At 35.8% G+C, this 6000-nt stretch overlaps 1 long non-coding RNA gene across 1 annotated transcript; it reads left to right on the forward strand.

Annotated features, from left to right (window-relative positions):
- Positions 1-270: 270 nt before the first annotated feature.
- LOC122455813 lies at positions 271-797 on the forward strand. The gene is made up of 2 exons (XR_006274303.1): positions 271-333; positions 526-797. It is a non-coding gene; the product is annotated as an uncharacterized LOC122455813 (long non-coding RNA).
- The last annotated feature ends 5203 nt before the right edge of the window (positions 798-6000 follow it).

The following is a 6000-nucleotide window of genomic DNA, read 5'->3' on the forward strand; positions in this document are numbered from 1 at the left end:
TGTGTGACCAATGCACCAAACCCAGCAAATGCTCAGGGCCACGGAATATGACAGCGAACACTGCACTGTAGCAAGCGCAGCTTTCAAATTTAAACAAATGAAATTCCATTTTCGACAATGATGTGTCCTGCATCCATTTTCAAACAGCCAGGCTCTCATGCTACTTTTCCAATATCCTCTTCTATCTGGAATATATAGATTTTTTTAAAAAAAATTAACTGTGGTCTGTATCCACAGTTTGTATGGATACAATACAGTTTGTGGTTTGTATTTTTCTGCCAAATCATCCTTTTTGAAGGTACTTCACAAAACACAGCGCCATTTATTTTCCAGGTTTCAGAGTAGCAGCCGTGTTAGTCTGTATTCGCAAAAAGAAAAGGAGTACTTGTGGCACCTTAGAGACTAACAAATTTATTAGAGCATAAGCTTTCGTGAGCTATGAAGTGAGCTGTAGCTCACGAAAGCTTATGCTCTAATAAATTTGTTAGTCTCTAAGGTGCCACAAGTACTCCATTTATTTTCCAGTGCATCTTTAGTGGCTTTGCTTGTCTTTGAGAATAAGCTTTGCTTCTAGCAGAATCAGTCAAAGCCTCAATCCAATATTCAGTCAAATCCTATTGGAAGAATGGGATCAAAATCGGAGTTTGGAAGGATAGTTATACCCGTTTGCATAGTTATGCCTGAATAATGCTACTCGTTTACCACTCTAGAGTGGAGAATGGAAAAATTCGTCTTTTTATTTTAATTGATTCAGAATGTAACTTTTTCAAGAAAATAGTCTATACCATAGATAATTTTAAAAATAACTTTTGGTAGGTTAATCTTTGCCATAATAGCAAAATGCAGACCTATTAAGTGAGACATTGCTTTTCTTTCTATGCAGCATGCCTGTCTTTTTTTTTTTCATCCTGTATAATTTCTTTCCAGTCTATCCTTTAGAAACTAGCTCAACTTTAGTACAGTAGATAGTAAGGCACAGATGAAAACCATTGAGGGACTCAAGAGACCAGACTCCAGCAGGTATGGAAAGCTAACCATTCTTAAAAAAATTTTGGGGGTAATTCCAGAATTGCATCTTTAAGTGTTTCTGTTCCCCTACTATAGATTTCTTTCCTGCAAAAACAAGCTGGATTGGATGTCTGCTCTGGTGTTTTCTAAATATGGTCTCTTATGTTCCCAGGTCGCACTCGCCCAATCTGAAGCAGGGTTCCACTCATTTTGCCCCTCGGAGCCTGCTGTATTAATGTTGAATGGCACATTTACAGACAATACAGTGAGCAGTTATAGGGGAGACTGTTTCATACTCTGGGACAGAGAGTACATCTTGCATGAAGTGGAGATGGAAGCCAGGTAGTAATTACTCCCAGCTGTGGAGGAGGCAGTGTAGGTCCTATCACTTTTACTTTCACTCTGTAAATGAGCACCTACATACCCCTTGGTTTTGGAATAAAGAGAAGCAGTATCTTCTGTCCTCCTCTACATTTGTGACTACTGGTAGTCACTTCAGAAGTAGGGGAAATATTCTCCATGCTTGCAACAAATCACATAACTTCTTCATGGTGTGGGTGGAGCCATGCCCATATATAGACGTGCTATTCTTTCCATGCACATGGTCTCCCAGTGGGCAGGCACTTGCAGCAAAGTGAAAGTGGGCTGTGGATAAAATTCAGATACTGAAGAGGATATGGCTTTCCTTTAAATACACTGTAGATGACTCTTGAGGAACACACTTCTTGCTCTAACCCATACCTGTCTAAAGCCAAAACTCCTCACATCATTTAGATATGTGGTGCAGTTCAGTATTTTCTATGTCCTACTGTGACAAGATAAAGTATAATGTTTTCATGGAATCCCCCATCTTTTTTCTGTTTTCTTCTTTGTTTTTTCTGTTTTCTTTTTTGCTGTTTTCCTTGGTGACATTGAGTAAACCTCTCATAAATACTGAAGAAAATCATTGTGGCTTATAAAGTACCTAAAGAGATTATATATTCTCTTATAAGCCTCCAAAATCTGGTCTCTTAAAATGTGTAGGACCTTATGAAAAAATTAATTCATTTAGTGCTCTAATTTCTGTAAGAGTAGCGTCTTTGCCATGTCTTCCCAGTTTAAGATGACAATAACAAAATAACAGTTTGATGGTGCGTACATATAGTTAACTACGCGTGCTATGTTTGTTCTGTTTACAAATCAAAATACTTTTCTCCCCTCACTAATTTATCCTTCCTACCTGCTTCACGCATTTTGACAGTAAAATATAGTGACAAACTGAGTGAATCTTAAATTACATTACGAGCTGCTATTTATTCATTTATGTCAATGTTTTGTGAGTTTTATACAGCTATACCATAGTACTATAAACTTTCAAATTTGAAAGGTGACCACATTCCTGTAAATATACCACCATCATACTCATTACCGCTATCATGTTTACCACTTCTGTTCTTCTTTAACTTATAAATCATTGTAAGAGAACCTTATTCATAATTAGCAATAGCAGCAGCACACAATGAGTATATATGTTTTTGAAGTAAGTAGTCAACTCTTAAGACAAACCAAAACCCAACCCATGGAGAGACCTGAACACTTATGTCTGAGCTGATTCTATTTTGAATATTAGTGCATGTATGTCTGAAATTTTTCCAAGTTAATAAGATGGGAAGGAAAGTGACAGAAGCAAAATTTCCAGCTTAGAAGCTTAAGGTCTGAGTTGGAATCTTGAGATGAACAATACCTGTCAGGAGAATTTCAGTCTTTAAAGCATTTAATATAAATTGCATCTTTCTAGCTTCTTTTGTTTTAAATAAGTTACAATTTCTTAATTAGTACATTGATCTAAAAGTAATGAAGCACAATTCCAACTTGCTGACAGTGAAATACCCAGTTTCAACTGGTCTTCACCCTAGACAGCCATATTACCCAATCATTGCTAATAAGTAAGATATTTTAGTGAAGGGTTATTGAATTAGCACAGCTTGGCTTGCGTATTGAATGATATGCTTTATAAATGAAGTTATATTTTACATTAATTGGTGCTAATTACCTCAGAACTGTTAACTTTAATGCTTTAATTTTGTATGATGGTGACAGGAATTGTACAAGAAATTCAGTGCATCATTTGCTGTGGTACTCTTGCATTATATAACTTCTGAGGATGGCAAGGCTTTAATGTTTTGGATATTTATAAGAGATAAACATTCCAACGGTAGAGTACTTCTCCATATTCCTTGAATCTGCCAGACAGGGCTGGAAACAGGTTTCTAATATTTGATTTGATCTTTAAATATTCAGGGTAAATAGTCCAAATCCCCTGAGATGGGATATTAGATGGATGGGATCTGAGTTACTATAGAAAATTCTTTCCTGGGTATCTGGCTGGTGAATCTTGCCCATATGCTCAGGGTTTAGCTGATTGCCATATTTGGGGTCGAGAAGGAATTTTCCTCCAGGGCAGATTGGAGAGGCCCTGGAGGTTTTTCGCCTTCCTCTGTAGCATGGGGCATGGTTGACTTGAGGGAGGCTTCTCTGCTCCTTGAAGTCTTTGAACCATGATTTAAGGACTTCAATAGCTCAGATGGGTGAGGTTTTTCATAGGAGTGGGTGGGTGAGATTCTGTGGCCTGCGCTGTGCAGGAGGTCGGACTAGATGATCAGAATGGTCCCTTCTGACCTTAGTATCTATGAATCTATGAATATCTTTTTGGTGGTGTTTGCCACTTGTCTATTGTATCAAGAACTCTGTATGTGTCAAATTTGTCACTGAGACACTTTGGAACTAGGGAGTACAGCTGGTTAAGTAGTAAAAACATTGATTAGTGTTTAGTTTTTTTTTTATACAAATAAATGTGCCAAGCTTTGGCTTACTCAGACTCATGGACTTCCATTATCCTTGAATATTTGGACAACTACAACTATTCATGAAAATACAAATTCTAAAAGTATCTGACATGGAAGCAATACCATGTGATGTAGTTGCATTGCTCTGCAAAACAGTAGTCAAAGCAAGCAGTTCACAGTCAACCAATCAACAGAACTATTTGTGTAAACTATTAAATGAATTTCAATATTTTTTCATAATCAGGATCTGTTTGTGACTTGTGTACTAAATATACAAGGGGTTAAATTAATAGATAAATGTAAATTAAACAACTTGCTCTATTGGGGTGTATAGACGCAAACATGAAAATTGTGTGGGAAAGATTATTTCATTTTTTTTTTCAACCTCCGTTCAGTTTGTTTAATCTATGTATTGGTTAATTTAGCCACATAAATTCTTTCTTCCCAAAAATGTTTAATTTGATCAGTCCCTAAAAGGTCAGGGTCCACCGTATCATTTGATAATCTAACTCATGTAACCATTAAAGTGTGAGATTATATTATGTCTTAATACACTGTCATAGAGATTTCATGTAACCTAAATTACATGGTAAGTTTTAAGAATGTACTTAAAGTTCATTGACTTTAAGTGCTTTGCTAACTCATACCTAAAAAGCAACGATAAAATAATATATACATGGTAAAGAATGTTTGATGAGCATAGATGATTGTTTAGAGATTGTTGGATAGTCTCCTCTCTGTTTTTTTTTTTCCCCCTATTTTGAGACTAACCAGTTAAATCACTCTTGTGGCTTGGGCGGGGGGGAAGCACTAATTAGTGTTTGATACAGCTGAATTATAGTGTTCAGGGAAATGTTTTTATTAAAGTAACTACTTGTATTATTGTGATGTGCATTCTTTTTTTTTGCTACCTTTGGCCAGCAACACATACAATAAACTATTAAGTTTAAGGAGCATATGCTGTAAAATAACATAAATAATTTTACATCTACAGCATTCTTGCAGAAGAGTAAATCAGAGTGCTTAAGCCAAGGGACAATCAATAAGCATCATGAAACAGTGAACTTCTAAAATTATGTGAAACCTATATGGATGCTATACTAACAAGCTACAACTTCTCCTAATCTTTTTGGCCTTTAAGTTATGGGTTACAAAAACCCCCAACACCATGCAAATGGAGATTTGAAAAAAAATCACGGCCATCAAATTTTCTTTTTTTCATTTTAAAATATTTGTGTTCAGATTCCTATATTATGCCACAGAACAGTGGAAAATAATGGCCAATGTAACTGAAAGTGGATATCCTATACTACAACTTTGGTTAGACAGCATTTGCATATGTGTACCATCATGGATGTGACTGTAACTTCATTGTGTATGGAAAGTTTTAGATGCTTCTTGAAACTGTGATGCTAAAACTAACGTTCAAAATGATAGAACAGCATGCGTGTACACACACACACACACGGTGGTTTCACTATCTGCACTTCAAATATTTCCTGGTTTTAGCACTCTTTGCAAAGGGTAGGAGATCTAAGATCACTTGTTTTTGAGTGTGAGTAACTGAAACATCTTCTTGCACTGTCTGATATCTAATGTTGGGCAACTAATGGCCGCATTCTCTGCATAATTGCCTGAGGTACAAATGATTATCTGTTTGAAGATTCTCAGCAGCATTAAAAATAAAATGGGAGAAGCTCATTTTAAGGCAAAAGCTTTTGCACTTTATCACTGAACTTAGTATTATAGAAAAGTAGTGCTTATTCAGACAGTGAATGTATTTTATCTATTGCAAGAGTCAGTTCTTATTAGATTGTTTAAAACTAAAATCAGCAAAGCCGTATTTTTTAAAAAAAATTCCCCTTCAAAATACAAGAGAACCTCACCCCCAGCAAAACAAAAAATCCAAAATTATGCATTACATGCCACTTTCCTAGTAATAGTTTTCTCTAACTGAAGACGGAAGTATGAGAGAGAATTTCTTAGTATATCCTTCAATGGGATTTTTTGCACTTGTTCAGATGTTGTTCCTGAGTAACTCTTTGATTTTGAAAAGTGCTATCATGTAAAGGAAAACTACTACAGACAGTCATAATTCAAGTTCTACTGAGAAATTGGAATTAATTTCTAAGCCTGCATAGCTCTTAAAGAAATATATGAAGAAACC

Source organism: Dermochelys coriacea, chromosome 9, assembly GCF_009764565.3.
Source record: "Dermochelys coriacea isolate rDerCor1 chromosome 9, rDerCor1.pri.v4, whole genome shotgun sequence".
Taxonomy (NCBI): Eukaryota; Metazoa; Chordata; order Testudines; family Dermochelyidae; genus Dermochelys; species Dermochelys coriacea.